We start from the raw sequence: 24,090 nt of genomic DNA, 5'->3' as shown, positions 1-24,090 counted from the left end.
TTCCGAGAAGACGACAGAATTCCTAGCTAAGGCTCTATCATCAGCATAACATTACGGGAAGGTGTTTTGCAGAAGGAAGTACAACACGAATAACATTGATTGAGAGCACCTTGAGAGGCAAAATTCACAAAACAGATCAAAATTGGACTATCCTTATTTTTATGCTTCAGATTTTCCCACAGCTCACGTGGACACAGGTTATCTGTTTTCAGCAGTGTGGACACATACCACGGCATGACATTATTTGTCACGACACTATTTTGCACAGTAGTGTTGAAGAGGGGAGGAACAACTAACGAGCCCTGCTGACCACGATCAGGAAACTGGGTCTGCCACAGTGGGGGTCAGCTGGAAAGTAAGGTGTGGTGGGAATACCCAAGAAGGGAGGGAAGCGAATATGAAGCCCAGAGTACCCCACTACTATCCTAAACTCTGTCTCATTATCCTTGAGCTGTATAGTTTTTTTAAATATCCCTCCCAAGTCCACCACAACCAAGTTGTTCCCAGGCTGCAGCAGCACCAGCAGCTTATGGCACAACGGTCCAGGTCTCCTGCCACAGACCTTGTGCAGAGCAGGAAGTAAATTCACCCCTACTTCAGCTCAAAACTCTTTGGAAGTTTTCTGTCCAGAAAAGCATTTAGCAAATATCTGCCAAAAGTAAATCAGAAGAAATAAAATTACTTGGGGAGACAACTAGCATATTAAGTGTTTAAAAATGCACCGACACTTGTGCTTCTCTAAGTTATTCAGATATCACACCAGTGGCCAGGGTAAAAAAACTGAACAAAACTGGAAATCATGTTTTTCTTCATAATTCTGGATACATTTACAATTGAAATATAGAATGATTTGACAAAACTGAGCTAAAACCTTTCATGTGGTTGTAATGTATTTCAGCTAGAAATTCAGGAATATTATATTGTCTTACAGCCAGAGTATAAAATCATAGGAAGAAGAGAACATTTAAACTAGATTTATCCCCTGTGGAGGGCTTTGTAAGGAAATTAGAAGATGATCAGATCTCTGAATGGTAATTTAATAGCTAATTTAAAAGCATCTCTTGCTTAAATTATCAAGAAACCACAAGATACAGAGTTACATATTATACAATGCGTATTATAACATAGGCATATGCTAGTGAAGAAAGGACTCCAAACACAGCTTGAGTTTCATTTTAATCTAAATATATAAGATTACCTAAAATGTCAGGTGCATTTACTAATTTTTAAGTCACAAATTAGCAAAAAAGCAACCTGTTGTTCTGGCTTTAGGCAGATTCTACCTAATCTCAACATACCACTCTGGGAAGTAATTCCTCATTCAACATCCTGTCTATTAAATTCACCTGCAAATGAATGAGTGTTGCACTGCAGCCAGAGACATGGCAAATTTATCCAATTTGGGACTGAAATTTCCCTTCTTTCACCTCCCTGTCTTTGATATCAAAAGATGTGGCTTTAATACCTGCACTAATCTGAAATACAGCGTGAACTGAACCCTGATCACTTAAGCAAGCGTCAAGCCACCTGTAGGTCTGCATTAACACTGGTGCCTCACATTCAAGCTCAAACTGCTTCTTAACCCTCTTGTCCCTGCTATTAGCAGTTTTTTATATACTTGCTTTTATAATAATGTCCCTTATGCAAAGAGGTCAAGGAAAATCTGAACTATTAAACTGATGATTGCACCAAGAACAATAGAATTAAGTGGTACCCCATCAAAATCTTGCAGGAAGAATATATTTTCAGGTGTTCTCTGCTACATTAAAAAAGTAATTTTCTATTATTTATTAAATAACTACTGACCATCTTTACACCATCTCCTCTTGGCTTAAAGATACAGTTGTGAAACTGGGAGATAGTTTTGCTTGTACAGCTGCACAGGGAGGATTAATTTTTGTAAATGGGTAATGATGCACAGCTCCACTTTGTCTTCTGGTTGGATGGATGAGCTCTGAAGGAGGGGGGAAAAGGAAACAAAATCAACAAAGAAACCAAACACACAAACCCCAAGCAAACAAAAATCCAATAGGGAGTCAGCTTCATTTCTCTTCCAACTAAATAAGCTTAAAACACACATAGATTTCTTCACAGGGAAAGCTCCTGACTGATATGTTGAGTCAAGACAGCATCAACTCTTCCAGCTGTCACAGCACTGCAAAAATACAGGTTCATCTGCCAAAAGCCAGGAGGTTATTCTGTGGCTGCTTCTAAACAAGTGTGCTGTGGATGGTTTGCTGATTACTTCAATCCAGGTCCTTCCAAGATGATTTCACTGAAAATGACTGATTTACTTTTGTGCACTGACCCTCTGCTTCCATGGTCAAGAGACAAAGATTTCAGAAACACCTCAGAGCTGCCTGTCAGGGGCACATAGACATCATGAGGCTGGCTGGTCCATTTCCCCTGTCGGCAGAAGTCCGGGGCTTGTGGCCAGGGTTCATGGGTGAATCTCATCCATGAAGGGGGAAAAGCACATGCAGCAGGAGGCACTGCAGGTATTGGCACAGGAAGAGCCATGCATGCTTGTCTTTCAGGATGGCATAACAGTCATCTGCTTAAAAGAGACAAGAGCCATGTCTTTACACCACGGGCTTCATCCAAAGTGTACTGAAGTGAAAGAAGGGCTCCTGACTCAACTTCTAACCTGATCAAAAGTTGCCAGTCCTGTAGGATTTTCCTGGAAAGTTAACATCTTACTTAAACAGAAAAAGGTATGGAAGATCTATTTTCTTCCAGAAAATAAAAAAAAAAGCTTTTAATCAAAAACGCTAAACCAGAGTTTTAATGAATGTAAAAATAATAATTTGGCAAGAGAAAAAAAGAACCAAAATAATTTCTTTGAGGCAAATATCCTTCATGAAGATTTGTAAGTTAAAAATGACGTTCAAACAGCTTGCAGTAGCTACCTAATTGTGGTGATCTGTCAATAAGAAACAAAGACAAATAATAAATGTCTGTATTTTCTTATATAAAACTTCTCTCTCACCATTTTACAGGGCAATTTCTCAATTGTAACTGAAATCTAAAATTATCAGTTTTGATCAATGGTCTAGGTAGATGAAAAATCTGGCCAACCCATTAAATAAGTTAATAAGAATAGAGAACCGTCTCATAGTTCACAAAATAGTACAGCAAAGTATAATTTTTCAAGTCCTAGTAATTATGTTGGCTATCACACCATTACTGATATAATGTGAAGCTAATAAGCCAAGTAATTAGAATGCACTAGGTCAGAGTTTTCACCTTAATATGTGAAGGGTAAATGAGAATGAGGCATTATAATATTTAGCATATGGCTAAAACAGTACAAAAGCAATAGAAAGAAAAGGTTACTTTTTAGAGAGAAAAACATTCATCGAGTTGAAAGTTGTTTGTATTGACTTACATGCTGGGCCTAATGAAAGTCATTATGGGGATTTAATTGTGTTACAGATGCACCAGAGAGGTCTGACTAGCTGAGTTTCTCTCCTCTGAATCTTGTTGCATTCTGCTGCTGTCACCCAAGTTCTCACAGACTGAATTGCCTTTCTCACTTACAAGCCACTTACAAATCGAATGCAGCACTACAAAAGATCATCTAACACAAATGACCCAAATTAGTCCATACCTCAGAAAAAGAAGTGTGATATTCCTGAAACACAGGGGTGGCAATACTTTCTTTCATGATGTTTCAGTTCATAACATTGCCAGACCTAATTCTGTTGGTTTATGTTCACATTGTCAGACTGTTCAGTTATTTCTGAAAGAAAGCTGAGTACAGACCTTGGAGTCCATAAGTTTACCAGAAAATAGTTAGATGCAATCCTCAGCACCAAGGTTATCTACTCACAGCTCTTTACAGGACCAAACTATCAGATAACTTATCTCCTCAGCCACAAATATAGCAAACAGTGGATATATAGTTTCAAAATATGCTTCACTTTCAATCCTTGAGGACACAGAATGACAAATTCCAACAGAACATGCAAAATGCAGAGAGAAAAAAATATATTAAAAAAGATAATAAAAAAAAATAAAAGATACTAAAAAATAATCTGGGAAAGGGTCTCAATTTTGCTGTGATAAGTCACTCAAGATCCTACACTATCACATTTAAAATGAGGGATTATAAAGAGAAATTTAAGCCATTTACTGCATTTGTTATGGGGCTCAATGGTGCCTCAAGTTTGACTGTAATGCCTTGGGCTGCCAAGTTTGATGAAATAGAAAGTGCCATGTGAAAGAGAGTTGAAACAGTCAAGTTCACTTGACTCTACTTTCCAGTGAAGCCTCTCTATTTGATCCCCATTTGTCAGTATCAAATTAAAATAGGGATCATGAAATAGGTCTGCAGCAAATGTGTGGAGAAATGCACAGAGTAAATGAAAGAAGTCAATGGGAGAAGTCATTTGAATGCTTATGGCAAAGCTGCAGGAAAAGAGACTGCCTCCCAGAAGGCTTCGAACTGAAAAGGTGCCTTTGAGGTTTCAGGCTCTCTTCAGCCTTCATGTTGTGAGTGATGCGAAGCATTAAGACAAAAACATTAAGAGCTCTGATGAATGTATATTCCTACACCTCACTGTGCAGCCTGGCTTTGAAGGGTGGGTATGAAAAGTCCTGAAAATTCACTTCAGAAAGTGAAAGGGAAAACCACTCTGATGGGACAAAGTTTACAGCACGCTTAATCAGCACCAAAAACGGAAGCATTGTCACGTGTGCGCAGTAAAGGTTTCTATCTGAGGACCTGATCTGGATGGCAAGTCTGCCTTTTATCCCACACCCGTGTTACAGAGGACAGCGCATGTAAGGTCCATGTAGCAAATGGGCTTATCCTTTGCAAGGAAATAATTTTAACAATTGTTGTTCAAGTCCAGGGTCTTATCCTTTGCAAGGAAATAATTTTAACAGTTGTAGTTCAAGTCCAGTCATAAAAGAAATAACATTGAGATGGAAATTGGAACATGCTCAGGAAAAAAATAATAATAAAATAGTCAAATTAATCACTTCAACTTCTCTAAGGAACTGATACAAAATATAACTGGAAGGTAGACATTAGTATTGTGTATGAAATGTAATGTAAATATGAACTATTCTAACCAAGTTTCATAGACTGAAATTCTCTTGTTGACATTTTAGCTATATCAGACATCTTTGGTAGAAAATCATAAATGGAAATTGAAAGTAGGTCCTTGAAATCAACCTCATTCATACTGCTTTTGCACAGATGATCTTAAGGTCCTTTCCAACCCTAGCTGTTCGATGATTCTATGTAGAGAGCATTTAAGGAATAGGGCCTGACCTGACTTCCACAGCCTCTATTACATAGAATTTCTGAAAGCAGAAGTGGGTGCTAGAGGATGTGGGAACTCAGTTTTCCAAACCTCAAAGTAAGAAATGTTAAAGAAAAGGAACAGTCTTCTCATGGCAGCAGCACTACCATCCTCAACACCCTTTTTGATCACAGTCTGACTGAAGGAAGAGGTTTGCTAAGAAGCACAAGCAACAGCCAAGAAATGAGAACAGCAAAGTGTAGCCCCCACCCAAAATCTGGAAGCTGGGCCAACAGTAGTGGAGCAGCAGGTCTTATAGGCAGTGTCTGTGCCTCACCAGTCCTCTGCAAGGGGAGTGTGCCATGATCCCCAACAAACTCCTTAGTGATCTTCTTCAGGAGCTACTTACCAAAGCAGGTCCTTGGCATCAGCAGCTTCTACTTGTTTAGATCCTGCTAAATGAAAATGTCAATGAAGTGAATATAAATGAGTGTAAGAGTAACTTATCATTGCCAGACTATACTCTCAAATTATACTTCCTCGGTAATTGCTTGACTAATGCATCTAAGCATATACCTTTCATATCCATACTAATTAATGAGTTGGCACCCCAAGAGATTCAAAAATGTGCTTTTTCCTTCCCTGGAAATAATGTATAAGTCTCCAGAGTATTTCCATGTAAAGTTCCATCTAATATTTATATTTCATTAAAATATACTTTTTTCACTTGGGTAACTATCCTTTAACTAACTCCCACAGGTCTTAACTATGTTCACAAAAGGGCATGAATAATTCATGACATCCTTTATGCAGTTAATGTCACTGTTGTTTTTTCTGTTGCATGCACTATCCATGAATTTGGACCTCTCAGGTACACTTCTTCCCAAGTAAAAGCTTTTCATCTCTTCAAGGAGCAGTGTTCAGCCTGCAAGAAAGACTGAAAGAGATTCAGGGAGGAGTTGCACTGTTTTTGCTAATGGTTTCATGAGATAACAGAAAGACTGGGGCTTCTGAATGATGGGGATCAATGAGCTTCTGACTTCCTGTTGCCTCTCTAAAGAACTTTGTGATAAGATGCTCAGACATCCCTTTTCTTTTTTTTTATTTTATTTTTTTACGCAGTAAGATGCTTCAAGGTGATAAAGGACTTGAAAGCACTCAGATAGAATCTATTCATCTACTCATTCTCCCCACTGCCTGCTATCCCATGCCCCATGTATATCAGACAGAAGAAAAGTGACACAGAATATGATACTGAAGCTGCTTTAATCCTTGCCCTTCTAGTCCAGAGAGGAGTTAATTTTCATTAAATTACAAGTCTCTGTCACAGATACAGGTGTGAATGTCATCAGAAGACATGCATTGTCAGTTTTTATTTCATCATGCACTGAAATCAGGAGGCAATTATTCATGTTTAATATCTGAACTTTAAATAGCTTTAAAGATGTTGAAGTAGGTGTCCACTTAAATAAAAAAGTGGAAGTTTAAAATTCCTGTAGGTTTCAGAGGATGAGATGAGGGGAAATACCATTTTAATAAAGGCCTTCCATAAAATGGAAAAGTAATTTTTTGTTTTAAATCTCTTCAGGTTTTCAGCAGAGCTCACCTTTGCTTGGTTCTTTCATAGAATTATGATCAGTGCCTAAACCGAAAAGAAGATGGCTGACTAAGTCATGGATATATATGTTGTCTTAAAACAGTAAATGGTCATCAGTATCCAGTTTTATCTTAGTTTTCAAGAAGGGGATGAGCTATGGGTGACCACAAAAAGCAAAAGGAATAGATCTCCTTTTTTCACAGTGCACAAAGAAACATAGAAATAGTTTTTAAAAATTTGAATATTGCAAGTCTCCAACAGGAAAAAAGTCTAATATTGCTTTGGGTTTGGGTTTGGGTTGGGTTGGGGGGGGAGGGGGGGTTTGTTTTTTTTTTGTTGGTTTGATGTTTTGGGGTTTTTTCTTTAACTAACAGGTTTCTTTTCTGATTGAAAGTAGCAGGGCTGGAGCACGAGAGGAGCAACAGCTCACTGCCCTGCAGCTGAAGGCACACTTCACTGATGCTTCCCTGTAGCCCTCGACACTGTCAAAGCAGAGCAGGAATCTCCTAGGACAAGACTTCCTGCAGGTATTTAAAAGTTTCTTTTCCAAGTCCTAAAAAGCCCCAAGAAGAACAGAAGATGCAGCAAACTGAAGAGCTGTCTAAAGCATTACCAATATTGTTTCTGTGATGTTGTGGTTCCAATCAGTGTGCATTTGTTGTTGGGAGCAGGGACTCTACTACCCTTTATGGTGCTGCCACTTTTTGCTCCGGGCATCTGGATCAATGGTGAGGATACAAAACAGGTTCCTTCCCTCATCTGGAAATCACTGAAGTGAATGTTCCTGCACTAAGAAAAAGTGTCAAAAGCTTCTGGAGGCAATGGAGAAAAGTCTTGTTGCTGACACTAACATTTAGTTTATTACCGCAGCTCTGATGAAAGCTAGAAGCTTTCAGGCTGTAAACCCCTGACAGCTGATCATCAGCCAAGCCTAGTCCATGACTTTCAAAATGACAGGTGGGAGAGGCTTACAAAACTTGACCTGTCTTAAGCACATCAGCATGTGACACCAGATCCAGATTAATAAATACTTTTTACTGCAAACACATGCTAAGGGGCTGTTCAAGTATAAGAAGTTGCCATATGGTGTAGCCAGTACACCTGCGGTGTTGCAAGGAATGATGGATCATGTGCTCTAGCAGTTAAATGGTGTCATCTGTTATTTGGATGAGAGTGGGAGAGACCAATGTATAAGCTAGGTAACACATCTCCTGAGAAGGCATTAAATAATACACCCAGATTTGGAAAAGCCAGCTGATGAGATCATTGCTCTCTGTGATGCTGCATTGCTGCAAGGTCTGTTCAGGGCACAGAGTGGTACCGAGCGGCAGAATCCAAAACTGAGGAGGATAAATGCTACACAGTGTGGAGTAGGACCCTTCATGGGAGCTGCAGCCATATGCCTCCCAGAACATGGGCAGGCTGGCAGGAATATATGTATGCTATCAATGTGTACGGTGTGCATGAAAGAGCACCCACTTACATCCTAGAGAAATGATATTTGGAGATAGCTTGGAATATTTGAGGGCTGAGGTCAGTTTTGGCAATGCCTTATTACCATAGGGGATTCCAAATTCATCATCTAGGAGAGTTGAAGGACAGAGAGCACTCTAACATTGGTTTAGGTTGACAAAGGAAATAGGTCATCAAATGGCAATGGTTCTTGTTTCGCAAAGCTCTTTACAGAGAGACCTCAGTAACTGGTGACAAGCACTCTTTCAGCAGGAGAGGGGGGACCTGTGACTCTGCACGTATGCAGGTGGGAGGATTTATTTCTGCCTCATTTTCAAAGTAGTTGAGAAATGAGACCCCAAAGAACAGATGCAGCATTAGTCATTCAGGATGGGGTAGGAGATGCATAAGGACAGTTTACTGGCTATGGTCACAAGCTGCCGGCTGATCACAAGCCAGTGAATGAACAGCTTAAAGAGTGGGCAAGAGGGAGCTTTATTGTTGTCTCTTGTCTTTAGCAGTCTAGCATTTGTGCACATGACAGCTAAAGGCAAAGAGGGAGTATGATGAGCCATGTCATGCCCCTTCCTGCAGATGTGGCTTTCACCATCCTGGCAATCTACACTGGGCTAATCTTCAGCTATCATCTCTGCTGGAAGACACATCTTTCAGTGTACATGCCAAATAATCATAGAAGCACAGAATCAGCTAGGTTGGAAAAGACCTTTGACATCATAGAATCATAGAATCACAGAATAGTTAGGGTTGGAAAGGACCTTAAGACCATCCAGTTCCAGCCCCCTTGCCATGGGCAGGGACACCTCCCACTAAACCATGCCACCCAAGGCTCTATCCAACCTGTCCAAGATCATCAAGTCCAGCTGTTCCCCCAGGACTGCCAAGGCCATCACTGCACCATGTCACTAAGGGCCTCATCTGCACGTTTTTTTAACACTTCCAGTGACAGTGATTCCACCACTTACCTGATGCTGAGATTACTGAGGCACTATGAACTGTTTCTGCTGGAGAGCAGCTCTTAGATGGAGGAGTTCCTGGGAGCAGTCTTCACTCTACCTCCCTGGGAAACTGCTCTCCAGAACAAAATTGCTAGGTTTAGCTGTGAGATGTCAGAATGAGTTAGTCAATTGCTGTGCATCAACAAGTGAACAGCCGTTATTTTAAAGAAAAAAAAGGAGGAACCTGCACTACCGATTGTATTTTAATAGTTCACTACTGTCTTTTTGGTTTAGAGCACAGAAGCAAAGTGAAATGCCCCAGTACCGTGTGTTTAAATGTTGTTTCCTGATCAAAGTACAGATTTTTGGCATTTTTATCCTTGCAGAGTTCTTTCCCCTGAATAATCCGTTTTGCAGCATAAGTAAGAGCAAGTAGCAGAATCTGTCTATTCCTTATTTCCCTTGACCAGAATACACATGAGAAACAAATGGAAAACAACACAGAGCAAAAGACCTATAAAAATAGATCCTACTTAGTATGGGGAGCATTCAAGTGAAATTACAGAGAGGGAGAAACTGAACTCGCAGCATTGTCAGGAAGAATAGTTCCATAATTGAAGAAAAATGTGGGTAAAATAAGTGCAAAATAAAGGTTCAGCAAATGGGCAACAATGTCATATGTGGCTGACACCAAGCTGAGCCTCACCGCTTGAGGTAATCTGAAAAGAAGAGAGGGTGTATCCTGCATGTCAGGAGATAGTTCCTGCTGTAGGATCTTTTAGGCTGAGGATATTTATCAATAGCTGCCAACGTACAGGACAAAATCAACTGGTTTGAGGAAAGGGTTTTCAGCTGGCATTATATCTCTGCAAACATTAGGTGAGGTAGGTGAAGTCCTAGTAAATCAAACACAGCCATATTCAGGCAGGGCAGCAGGCATAGGTTTCTGGGGCAGCAAGGCTCTCCCAACACAGAAATGATCTATCTGAGCAGCAGCAGCAAACCTTCGTGAATCAGAAAAATGGTACAGCAGACCCACTTACTGGAAGCAGCAGTTTCTTTGGAAACGGCTATGGATATGCAAACAAAACCCCTAGAGACATGGTTGAACTCAGGGGGATCCATTAATCAATGGTGTGGGAATCTGGGAAGGCTTTGACGGGAGAACTGGATTTCCCAGCTCCTGCTTCATATGTTGCCAGAGGAGTAAGTCAAATTAGCTGGTTCTTTTTGACAGGTTATCTCCATCGCCTGGGCACCACTGCCTGATCTCTGCCCCTGCACAGACACCCCACCTGGCAGAGAATGGACAGTTAGGGGGATTGTAGAGTTAGATGAGATGAGATGACATCTAATTGTAGCAGTGGCAGAGGCAATACAGATGTGCACAGCTTGTTTACATGTGTAATCACACTAGCATTCCCAGGAATCAGAGCTACCTCTAGAGATTATGCCTTTAGCAGGAATAAATGGGTTCTAGCTAAAGCATGAGCAGTTAAAGAACCGCATTCTCTGGCTTCACAGCTCTAACTCACATTTTCTCCTTTTGACGTGTTCTGAAGGCTCCTGCTCTGTGGAGACTGCAGACTTCAGGCTATTAATCACAGCCATTAGTGGTTAGATTTGTCCTCCAGTCATTAATAAGAGCAAACATCTCCTTTTAGTTGAAAAAGACACTGTCAACTGATCAGTTTGCAGGAAAACAGTGAGGAAAGGGCTAGCACAAGTCAGTCTGAAGGCTATAATTGCCTGAAATGTTTTGTGTTCCCCCTCCTTTTCCCAGATTTTCTTCTTTCTTTTTGTGTCATGGAAGGCCCAAAAACATAGCAGCGAAACTGAGCAACTGCTAGTTTTCATGGCAAAGCTGCTCAACATAAGTGCTGTCAAATCACAAAGGGAAAAGTAGGGCATATTCCCCTTCATCTTTTATAGTAATAAGCTGAATTATGAATAGGAATGATGAGTAAAACAACTGTGATTTCTAAATCAGTCCTAACAGTAGTAGGATTTATTTTCCTCCTTTCATATGGATGAACTTTTATTCTGATAACATGATAAACATGAGGCTATAGGCTTGCTCCTTGTTCTTGCTTGCTTTGCAGAGGAAAGAGGGGTAAAGAGAAGAGTGGGCTGGAGAAGGGGCCCATGTCCCAGCAGCTATTTCAGGCATTCAAAAGATGTCCTGCACAAAGTCAGGATGCAATTAAAATCCTGTGAAGCTTTTTTGTGAAATCTCACCCATCTCAGATTAGACAATAGCTAAAACGTTCACCTGGGAAATTCACATTCAGGTTTCCTTTTAGAAGAAAAATGGTGACTTAAATAGAGTGGGGAGGATTCCCACTTGCTTTGCAAACATCTGGGCCACCAACTATTCTCTCTTTTTTTCAGATCAGAAATTTTGTCTCAGATCCAAGAAAAACCATCCTTCAAAATTGATGTGTGTGTTCCCACAAGGATTTCTGGTGGTGATGAATTAACATTTTCTGAAAACACCCAGCCACTTCTGCATATTTTGAATTATGTGGTTGTTTTCTGATCAGGACAAGCATTTTCCAGTGTTTGTGATGTACAGATCAACATTTTCTTCCTCTTATCCATTTTCTGACTGGTTTTTTTTCACCCATTCATTTCTTATTTTGTTTCAGAATAAAAAAAAAAGTAAGTGGAGATGTGTTAAATTTCTGCATTTTCAGACTGTTCCAAGTAATGCCTGATCTAAGCAGCACTGGTGTGGTGGGGGCCAGGTTGAGACCTCTGCAGTGGGTACATTTGGGCAGGCTGCGGGTCCAGGCCACAGTGGGAGTCTGGCTTCCTTCATGCAGAAATCAGGGGGCAGAGTGAGCACCTAGGCTCATTTATGTTGTCCCCCGTGGGGTTTCAACCAAGCAATGATGGTGAAAAAGATGTGGTAAGAGTTATTCCTAAATAACAGTGGCACGATAAAAAGGTGGTATAATGACAGAATTCAGTTATATTTTTTAATCCTTTCAATGGCCATCAAAGTAGATAAAGAGCATATTATGGTCTAAGCTTGTTTCTGGACAAAATTTTATAATGTCCATCATAAATATAATTCATAAAATTTATTTCTCTTGTTAGTTAACAGGGACATACTTAGATTCATGGTGCATTTTATCAGGAGAAGATTAGAATAGCTGTGAACAACTGTTGATGTTGACTGCATTGGTTTTTGCCAAATCTTCTATCAGCTAGTGGAAGATATGGGGACAAATAAATCATTCTTTACTACTGAAGGTCTCAAAATATTTGTATCTTTATTGGGATAAGAATCTGGTCTCTATAATACTCTCTTTATAAGCACAAGTATAAATATACTGTGTTTTTGAATACTAATTTTGCTCCTGTAGCACTCAAGTCTATCCCTCCACCAAAGAACTTATATCTTAAGAAGATGGTTGTGTGGCACTAGAACAGATTGCCCAGAGAAGTGGTGTTTCCCCATCTCTGGCAGTGTTCAAGGCCAGTTGGACGGGGCTTGGAACAACCTGGTCTAGTGGAAGGTGTCCCTGCCCATGGCAGGGGCTTGGAACTGGATGAGCTTTCAGGTCCCTTCCAACCCAAGCCATTCTATGATTCTGTGATAAGATGAACAACAGCTGAAAGATGAGGAAGACTCACTATTATTACTACTTTGAGCAGTTAATATGCATGCCAGGAAAAGCTGCAACATTTCCAGACTTTTTTTAAGTGTAAGGAGATTTTTTTTTATTAGAATATTCTGTTCAGTTTTCATAAAAATTGAGATGCCCTGAATAGTTATTTGTTTAGCAAATATTAGTTATTTTCTTTAGTAAAGAGATTTAGCCAATATCCAGGCAGATCATTCTTATCCCTGTGAACAAGAAACTCATTATTTTCTTGGTGCATAAAAAGTACTGCTATCTGTGTTCATGAATTAGATACAAATTACTTATTGTTAAATAATAGAAGATGTAGGTTATATTTAAAATGGAGCTTTAGAGATGCATGCCAAATGTCAATGGATTTATCTAAATAATAGAAAAGTTGAAATTATGCAAGTTAAAATTGTTGGCTTTCTAACAAAAGAAGGCTTTAGCTACAGGAATTGTAATTGCCTAATACTGACAACTTTGAAATAAAGTAACTAGATGTAGAAAGCTTATAGGCAATTCTAACAGTTCCTCCTCTGTTTCCAGAGAGACCGTACTTCACTAATATTTCCTTTTATTTTCTCCTCAACTTCCTAAAATTTACATTAGCAGCTTCTAAAACCAGTGAGAAACCAAAACTTTTAAAAGTTGTAATTCACAGATCTGCAGTGAGTTGCTGCAGCTCCAAAGCCATCATGAACAGGTTAATGTCTTCAGTAGTGGCACTGGGGCTTTGCAGTCCAAATGAGGAGAAGATGCAGCCCACAGGAGGAATTCTTTCTAATGGTCAATGCAGAAAAGGTGGGGAAGACTTGGGTTTGGGACAAAATGAGCCAAGCATCACATGGCACCAGACTTGGTGGCCCATCACCTCCCTTAGTTCCCTTTCCTTCTGAGTTGTCCAAATGTGGGATAATGCAGATGCTAGCACATTTTTGCCTAGAATAACCAAATGGATTATTTTCTTTATAAACACTTCAGAAAGTAACCACCATCTGCCTTTCACAGTGCAAGGCTTTAAACTTCCAGATACTTGCTTGCTGTAGGTGCTAAAACAAAGGGCTAGAAATAACACCAGGACATTAGTAAGTAGAAATCCAGCAGCTTTGGGCAGACTTTGTTGACATTTTTTTTTTTTTTTTACCTTTACACCTAAGAACTGCCATTCCCAACATCTAAGACCATCAAACTCAAGCTACTCAGGCTAGTGGCAGCATGTCTATAGAATGTCCTCACAGTCCTACAGTTGACAGAGATAAATCCTGTAATCCTGCCCTTGATAAATTTAGTTATGGATCAGGTTTAATTTATGAGGAATTACAGTAATCAGGTATATAAAATAAGGTAATTGAATGACGAATGAGGAGAAATGTGCACACAAATGGACATACTCAGAAAGTAGAGGTTTTCCAGTGTGACTCAGAATAGGCTGTCACTGTGGTCAAGAAATGAATGGGAAATGAGAAAAACATATGCCATGTAATAGCTTCAGCATTCAAGGTTGGGTTTTTCAACTCACTATTCACAGGATCATTAAGGATCAGAAGTAAATTTATTCATGTCTTTCTATCTTGTAGAGTCTATCACTTTCATATTTAAACAGTGACTCCCATATACGTGTTTGTGTTTACTAGAAATGGAGGTGACTATGAGAAATCTGAAAGTCTTTTCTTATTATTAGGGCTTTTTGAAGTTTAAACTTCTAAATCATATGCAAAAATATTAAAATAATACTATCAAAGGCTCTGTCTTTCGGAGATTCAGTTCATAAATATGCACTTTGATGGAGGAAATGCAGACCCTTTTATGCAGTATGAATGTCATCAAGGAGATATTCTCATGCTAATTATTACAGACAATTCATGGCTGAACAGCACTCAGATAATGTAAGAAATGGCGGGGGCTTATTTCCACATTCTTCTATTCTTCTGCTAAAGCTCCTGTTAACCACTTTCTCACTAGCTCTGCTATTTCATTTGCAACTTGCCATCTCCAGGGAGAGGGAGTTTGTCATTTGGAAACAGTTGATGCAAAGCCCTGAAGGCCCTGAGCAGCCCTAGCTGGGACTTATACGGACACAACCCTGGGATAGGAGCCCCTTTTAAGCCCAGCCCAGGGCATCCATCCCTTCCCCAACTGCCTCGAGGGCGCAGAGCTTCCTGCAACACTCACATGTGCTGCTCCTTTGCAAGTGGTAGGTGTACTTATTATATTTGCCTTTGTACTTAGACCAGGTAATGATGCTATAGGAGTAGTCTATTTCAGCCTGTGGTGATATCCACCATAGGTAACAGCTTCTGTTTGTAAGAACATGAAATGGACACAGGAAATGCACATGCATGATGAAACTGGAAGATTAGATTGTGAATATCCACTTATTTTCATGGCCTTTCCTATTGGCATCTCTACACCATTAATGAGATAAAATCCCAGCTGTCTGCAAAGAAATGGAGAAAACCATCCTGCCCTCTCTGAGCTCTGAATTTTATGCTTGTTGCAGTAGTTGTGAGCATCTCAAGCTGGAAGAGATGTAGAAAATAAACAAGTGAGGAAAAACAGCTTAAGGCAGAACAAGTTTAATACGTTTTTTTCATTAGGGCAGGGGGGAGAAGTGGGTGCCCAATTTAAAGCTGACTGCCGATGGCCATTACTTATGTAAGTTTGGCTTGCCAGCCCAGTGCACAAGACTGACTGACCTTGGTAGCTGTATGTCGGTATTATTTTCCCACAAATCCAGTGTTCTTTGGCAGTTTCTGCAGTGCTCTAAGCAGAGGCAGGTTTGTCAGTTTGTAGAGTATGTTCTTCCTATCTTTTGCCCTTTTCTTTCAAGAAGCAAGGGAAAACTAATGCTGGATTCTGTCTGTTTTAAGGGATGTCAAAGTATGTGTGTGTGTTTCTTTCAGTTTGCTGTCCTGCGAGAGCAGTTGTGGAGCTGGGTAGAATATAGAAAATGTTGTAGAAAATCAAGCTCTTGAAATGTGTGCTGATGAATTCAGGTAGTAAAGGAAGAATAACTGAGGCTGAGAATCCTGACAAGGTTGTGCTGTTTGCATTTCCTCTGGGTAGGTGCAGACTCTACTGTGTGCCATTTTGCTGTCAGTACAGATCCTAAACAGACTCAAGGAGGGGAGCTGAGATGTGCATAAGTGTGAACCAGAAGCGTCAGGTTTCCAGGTCAGGAAACTAGCACAAAAATAAATGGGGGGGAAAAAGGGAATTTGTAATAATAACCAGGGATTAATTATAGCAGCATAACACTGAGTGATGGTGAGGTCTGTCAGATTTTACCACCCTGGGTCTGAAATGCTACAAAGCTGGTAGAATCCCTGGTTTTGGACCAGCTCACAGTTGGGTTTCAGGTCATGTCCAGTTGGGAAATCAACACCCCAGGACATGGGTGTTCCCTTGTAGCTCTTACAGAGGACCTTGCAAAGGACAGTCTGAAACTGTCCAGACTCAAGTCACCCAGCTGTGGCCCAAATTTGTTTTTCATTTGGGTGAATCCCAAATAAGAATAAAAGTAGGATAACCTGGAAAGCTCAGCTGAAGGTTTGCCAGATTGATTTCATGAGCTCCTTACAAGCCATCCTGGAAAATACAGGAGGCAGCATGGGGGTGTTTCAGTCCCAGCACGGTGGCAACACTTTACAGTGATTTTCTTCCTGACACTTGGAGACAGCCAGCTGTTGTCTCCTCACAGCAGGCTCATCAGGAAGGGTTTTCAGCTATTGCTACAAAAAACATTTACCCACTTGCTTCCTTTAGCCTGAATACAAATCACTTTCAGCTAAACCAGTAGTTAAGTCTGAGTCTAAGCCACTAATACTGAGTATTACTTCACTGCTGTTTTGTCTAGTTCATGGTTTATACATCAAAATGGAAAATGAAATGCAAGTTTGCTCACTCTTGCTCTTTCCATCTGCTGCCAGGGTCTTTGAGCATGGCACATGCTCACATAAAGTCACATAAAAGGCATAGAGAACAAAAGGGAAGTGGGGGGAGAATATATATGTATATATATATGTGTTTGTATAAATAAATATACATATATATATATATATATATAAAAATTAACAGCCTTCCTGGATAGGGGTGGAAGACTACTTCGTGTCTTGATGTTCTAATGTATGCAACTGCAGGTATACTTCAGCCATGAATAAGATTTTGTTTTTTTTAAAACAGGTCAATTTCATTTAAATGTTGGTAAAATCTCACTATGCTACACCTTTCATCTTTCTTCAAAAAACAGGTACTCTTAACTACCCCTCTTTCTATGTCCAACAGTGACTCAAGTGTCTAATTCTGTATGGATGAATTTTTAATCTGTAGTGTGATCCTGCTATTGTTGCAGGTTTATCCATCCCTTAGGTATCTTGGATGTACCCATGTGAATGATCAGAGCTGCCTTTTGTAAGCTAATCTTATAAGCTGTTAGTGTGTCATACTATAATAGAGAGTATAGCCAAGCCTTTCCAAATACAGATGTTCTATAACCAAGCTGGTTGCCTCAGTTTTCTCATCACTTTTGAACCTTTCAGATGTCAGGCCTTCTTTGTCATAAGAAAACCTTTAATACAGACCACTTCTGATACATGAATCAAGCTTATCTGGTTTTGCTACTTATAGGGATACTCAGGTTTTGTTTCTATTTCTTGCTGCTTTTCTGCTGGTGGAAGGGGTTCCAATTCATAGACTCATACAATGGGTTCATAGAATGGGTTGGATTGCAAGGGAACTTAAAGATCATTTGGTACCAACCCCGCTTCCATGGGCAAGGACACCTTCCCCTAAACCAGGTTGCTCCAACCCCCAGGTTGGTCCAAGCTGGCCTTGAACACTGCTGGGAATGGGACAGTCACAGCTTCTCCTGGCAACCTATTCCAATGCCTCACCACCATGGACTGCTATGACTTCCCAAATATAATTTTACTTTTTCACCCAGCTGTAGTGTAAGTGCAAAAGAAGAAAGCAACATGGAAGAGTAAAAGAGAATTTTATGTCCACATCCTTCCATACTCTGATCCTGACAGCAGGTCTCCAGGGAGAGATCTTCCAGCAGCAGTCTCTAAAGCAAGTTTTCTGAGACCCACCAGCAGAACTAGGGCTGTAGGGCTTGACCTCACTATCTAATGATGGTGGCTAAGAGAGGACACACAAATGTACTTGCTCAAAATTAGAAGTAATTCTCTTCTTGTAAAACAACATTCTTTCATTTTACTAAAACTTCTTAATTTTACTTTTTTTTTAAGAATTATAAATTGTGCTCTTCTTCCAACACTCTATAAGCTCCTACTTCTTTTGTATCTTAATAAGGAAGCAAAGCTGAACTGAAGCTTTTAATATATTGAATCAGAAACCTAGACTGGAATGAAAGATAAGAATCCAATAACACCAAAAAAGACACATAGAATAGAATCAGTTATAAATAATTTATGCACCAGGATTAAGAGATTAAAAAGGAAAAAAACTTTGATGTTAGTTCATGCAAGAATGTCAAATCACTGGCCTAAATATGGAATTTGACAGTAATAAGATTTTAAGAGTAGACATTTTCAGGTAGAGCTATCTGCCATAATAGACACAGGTCATAAAACTTTGATCTAAGTGTATTCCTGGGATGTTTATGGCTAAGGTGGTCACTCAGCTGAACTTTAAAAGTGTATTTTTTAATCTGTTTTAATAAATGGCTATTAACACAAGGCATATTTATATGCCTCAATAAGACAGCTTCCTAGACTTGAATCTGTTACCTGTATCTCTGCGATCCTTGCCTAATGGCAGACAGTGCCAGCCTTCTGAAGGATTTACTGCAGTGATAAATCTCATTTAGTTTCCCTCTCGTCTAGGGTGAAAAGTATGCAATTGTCTTGAAAGTCTGATGAGAGAGGAATTTCTACATGCTCATGTAGGACATCTGCCCCAGATGGAAATTTTCATCCAGAGCAGCACATGGGACATGGCATGAAAGCAGGGCTACTTAATTCACCAGAAAATTAAGTAAGTCCTCTCACTGCTAGCATGTGTTTACATTTATTTTGAGCACTGAAGAGCTGAAAAACATCTCTTCACAGACCAAAAGGCCAGCAGTGCCTGTTGCTGCACAGACCTGCACCGCAGGACTCGACGTGTTGACAAGGGAGATGCCTCCAGACTCGGGCAGCGGTGACATTGCTGAATGGGAGGGACGGGGAAGGGGCCGGAGCTAAAGCAAGACAGTTTTGGGGGTAAAAATCGTGGCACAAAGCGGCCACAGCTCAGTCTTTCGGGTGTCTTGACAAATTAGCTCGAACCTACTTCTGTGTGCGGCAGCAGTGACATCTCATGGCTGTCGGCCAGCATTGCAGCGGGGACCTGGCCGGTGCCACCCCTGGGCTCTCTCTTGCCGCTCCCCGTCCCCGCCACTCCCTTTATTTCTAGCAGTTGCACACATTACGGTATTTTGGGGGAAGTGGTTCCCGCAATGCCAAGAGCTCATCCCGCTCCTTTCCGCAGGGGTGCCACGGTTCCTGGCGCCTTGGGAGCACTGCGCAGCATCTCTCCTGCATCCCATCTGCAGCATCCACGGCGCCCGAGCACCACGCGTGACCCAGCAGCCGTGTCTTCGAAATTCCTCCTCTGTTACAGGCTGCTTGCTGCTTTAGCTGCATTTGACCAGCCACTGCAGCAGTTTTCTCCACTACCAGCACAAAAGGGATGGGTGGGCTGTGGTGTCGTGCAGACAGTGCTCTAACTAAAACGCTTCTCAGTGGCATGCACAGAAAGTTAAGAGGAGAAAAAAAGCATTGATTTCTGTTTGAAAAATGTTCAAAGCTCAATGTTTGTACAAAAGCTCAGGAAACTCTTCCGAGAGCACAAGCTAGTTAGTCATTAAATTGGTAGTTTATTTATTTTCCGAGAAAGAGGAGGAAAGGGGGAGAGCGTGGGGGACATGTAGGAGTTGAAAGAGCACTCGTGTTATTCACCATGCAGCCAGGAGAAGAAAATAAAGAGGCAATTAGAAGGTCAGAGCCAATAATAATACACTGGCAACCCACAGAAGCTATAAAGCAGGTGTTTGTTCTCTTGGTATTTTTACTGCAAACCATCATTAAAGCTGTGTGACACCACCAGTTCTCATGCTACAATTATTTGCTTGCAGATTTGACATCTTCAATGTGAAGACAGTTTATATCTTCACTAATTTGGTCCAAGGCAAATTGTCACTATTTCCTTTAAAAAACACTGCTTTTCATGAGGAAATTACTGAGTGCCAACTGAGGTGGTTTTTTTTCACGAATTTAGCCCAGGCAACTAGACAGAATCATGCTTTTATTATTTACTTCCACTGTATAATCAGCTTTTCATTGAAGATGACAGCTTTCAGCCAAGAATGTCCAATGTTTTTTTTTTTTCTCAGGGAAACAAGACAAACAGGAGGCAAAAAATGTTGAGCTTTTCTGGGACTGAAGAAAGCTGTTGGTTTTGCTACTCCCTCTGTTCATATACATGAATGTACACACTCCAAGCATGCACACATGGAGCTGTGGCTTCACTGAGAGGTAAGGACTGCATGAAACCCTGTGCAGTTACAAAGCAGGTCTAAAGCAATGATCAGAAAAGGCACTTCAGGACTTGAAATGGAGAAATCAAGGCTGAAAATTCCCACAAGACATACAGAATGAATGGGTGGAAGCTTAATAGCTGTTGGGTTTGTTTTTTGTTACACAGGTGTGCTCTGATTTTCATATTCTTCAGTCTCAGGCTTTAAAATGAAAGCGACGTGGGGAGAGAGTCACAGTATAATATTCAAGCATTTCCCGTTTGGTCCCATTGCAGAACTCTTGTGTCCCTGGCGCCACAAAGATGTGGCTTGTTTAGGCACAGCTGGGCAGGAGGCAGGGTCTGTGTGCACCAGCAAGGGCATGTGAGTCCTTGTCCTGTGACCCTTGAAAAGCAGCAGGACATTTCTGTTCCTTCAGGGTGGCCATCACAAGGCAGGTTTTACTACAAACGAGTCAAATCTGTAATTTTTATGTGTTATGCCCAGGAAGTCTATGCTTTGCTTAGCCTTGGAGCTAAGGCTTATGGCTCAGGGTCATGGTTAAATGCATAGTCGTGATGACTCTTCGTATGTGCTCATTACAAAGTGACTTGCTTGCCATACCTGGAAAGTGAGTCCCACTTTCTCTAACCTGATGCCTTATAGCTCTCCTTCACACACACATAAACCCTTAAACCCCCTTAAAAGAGAAGAAGCCTCAGTTTCTCATGTTTGATCCTTCCACAGGCCACCTGAAGGTCAAGCCCTATTGGATTGGGCCCAAGTTGAAAGCCCCTGGTTTTGGGCTGAGGCCAAGGGAAGCATTGGTGAGTGTTAGCTTTCTGGGAGCCCCTGCTGCCTCTCTCCAGAGCCTTTGCCTTCATTTTTATCAAACCAGACAGCAAGGCATTGATCTCACATGTACACTTGAAGCGAAAAATGGAAAAATATTAATGTTTCATTGTCTTCATGTTTAAAAGTGAAACCTTTTAAAGAAATGGGTCTTCACCAAGGATAAGAGAAATGTTTTTCTTAACTGCATAGCAACAAGCTATAGCTGCAATTATTTATATCAAGTATGAAATTCCCTGAGTGCTTCATTTATTCAAAGCTATATTTTTACTCGGTTCTTGTTTTCACAGATGGCTAAGCTAAGATGCTGTCTTGGGCTTAAATATCTACACAAACTTTGGCAGTCCCCACCAACAAACAAAAATAGATTAAAGAAAAAACCAACACAGGAAAATTGCAGTTAAACTTGCAAAACCCTCCAAAGAGCACAGCAATGTTTGTAACTCATTTAAAACTATGATTATCTACTGAGGTATTTAATGTAATTTTGCAATTACAACGTAGTGTTAAAACAGCCATTATGGGAACCACTGTTTGTCAAAGGACAATTATACATGGGATTTAGTTTATTTTTCTATATAATTCTTTTACAAAAAGCACATGTTTATAATTTGGTTCCTACATTTGTTGTGAGTGCTTTGCTCAAGGAAAATTTATTGTTATTGTCAAGGAAAAGAAAGTTGAATGTTTGCAACTGAAATGTACACCTTTGGCCAACACTGAGATTCAGTTTCAGTGTTTTCTCTTATGCTCTTTCAGGGTGAGAAAGAGTAGTTTGCTTTGTTGTTGATTTTGTTTTGCCTTTTGCATGGTTCAGACAACCAAGAATGTCCTCACCCAGGCACATGCGTACGTGTTACTCTGTCCATCTATAGTAGGAAATGACCACTTTCACATCCAGCCCAACTAGAACACATTCATTTTTCACTTCATCTGCTTTTAAAGATGCTAACTTAAAAAGTGACTGAAATCTCCAAGTATTTCCAAAGAATTATTTTGGTTTTGATATAATTTTGCATTTGGGGACCATAACTTAATAAACCTTCCCTCCAAAATAAGCATTGCCTTCCTACATTGACAGTTTTCATTTGCTTCAACACTAATGTGTTTTCCTACTGGATTTACCCTCTATGTGGTATTTTGATGCTGAACATGGGCTCAGCTGACTATAGACATCCTTTTTCTCAGGCAAACTCAGCTTTATACCAGTGTGGAGTGTTATTTAAGAGTAATGCAGAAACACAATGGGCTTGCTCAGACGCAGTGGACCACAAAGATTGTAGACCAGTAAGTAGTATAGGGATATGGTCATTACTACCTCTATAGAACACATGGATATTGAAGTAGTGGTTTTCATCAGATGAGAGGTTCCTTCCTCGTCTGGTCCTATCTCCAAACTTCAGTTTTGATGCAGTGCTCTAAAAAAATTAACCTAATTCTGGCATTGAGATCAACAAGCAGGCTTCAGTTTGAATATGAGTCTCTTGAAGTAGGTACTAAGTGTGACAGACAGGGACTCCTGCAGTGTGGGGGTTATTTTGGCTCTGTTACCTAAAGGTGTTGAGAAACCTGCTCTGCTTCTCTCTGGCTCAGTTTCCTGAGATATAATATCAGATTAGGGATCCTTTGAAGTCTGACAAAGGTGTGAAGGTGACTTCTGTGGACAAGGAAGTAGACAAATACTGTTTTAATGCTATGTTCATCGTTTAAAATAAAACATATTGGGGATGCTTCAACTTCCATGAAGGTCTCACAAATGAATTGCCATCCTGTTGATCACAGCCTCTGTGCCAGTGCTTTAGCACTCATCAGTCAGCATGAGTGTGGCTGCCACGGTCAGAAACAGTTGCTCACTTCCACTGCAACTCCAAACAGAAAGAATAACAAATACTTTTCACCAGCTCCTGCTACTCTATGTTTTCATATCAACCAGTCAATCAGATTCTGTATAAAACAGCATGTGTCTGTTCATTAAGAGGAGAAAAAGCTGATTGGTACCAGAAGATGAGTGCACATTGATTTAATTGTAGCCCTTTGGAACATCTGTGTTAGATACATTAAGCACTTAGACACTCCACAGTGACAGCAACAATGGGAATTATATTGGAATAATATGATTTTTAAAGCTGTACTTACACACACAAAAAAAAACTCGAAACCCAACAACAGCAAAAAAAAAGCCCACAACTTTTGATCTCTGTGATTATATATTCTAGGTAATTTCACATCATCAGTTAGTCTTTCTCCTTAAACCAGACTGAAAGCTGTTGACTCCCACCTTCTGAACAAGCTGATCTATACATAAGGAATATTTTCTTACAAAGAGAGTGTTCTTATTGATTAGCGAGATGTATTGTTACCACTTCATTATACTTGATCTTTATACACTCCTCTACTAACAGCATTTTCTTATTCATTGGCAAGTTATAGGCCTGCAAACTTTGTGGGCATCCTCGCTTAGTGCATGGCTGGGAAGGGTGTTGCCTCCTGGCCACAAGCAGGGTTCACAAGACTGCAATTATTGTCAAAAAGCCATCATTTTACTGTTCAAGTCCTTTGTCTGAAACCCACCCTAAATCTTAACTGGGTTTCTCAGAGCATTTTTACTATTCCAGTCTTCTGGAACCTGTGAAAGGACAGCAGTAAGAGGACAGTTCTCTGGAATGATATATTGTAGACTGCAGTTTCTTAAGGAATTGTAGGCACCAGTCACTTATTACCTTCAAACAGAGAAAAGAAAGACAAATCAGATGTGTTTTCTGTTGCTGAGTGAGCATGATTCATGATCTTTTTAATGACATTTTAGTTATTTATATCCCAGGAAAGC

General features: G+C 40.3%; 1 long non-coding RNA gene across 1 annotated transcript; it reads left to right on the top strand.

The window, feature by feature from the left end:
- Positions 1–15,035: 15,035 nt before the first annotated feature.
- On the top strand, positions 15,036–19,998 carry LOC134166210 (uncharacterized). The gene is made up of 2 exons (XR_009965798.1): positions 15,036–15,086; positions 19,385–19,998. It is a non-coding gene; the product is annotated as an uncharacterized LOC134166210 (long non-coding RNA).
- The last annotated feature ends 4,092 nt before the right edge of the window (positions 19,999–24,090 follow it).

The sequence above is a fragment of the Pezoporus occidentalis genome, unplaced genomic scaffold (assembly GCF_034315485.1).
Source record: "Pezoporus occidentalis ecotype Australia unplaced genomic scaffold, CSIRO_AGI_Poc_V1 ctg256, whole genome shotgun sequence".
NCBI classification, from domain to species: Eukaryota; Metazoa; Chordata; class Aves; order Psittaciformes; family Psittacidae; genus Pezoporus; species Pezoporus occidentalis.
The sequence above is the reverse complement of the archived record's forward strand: the minus strand, read 5'-3'. Positions and strand labels throughout refer to the sequence as shown.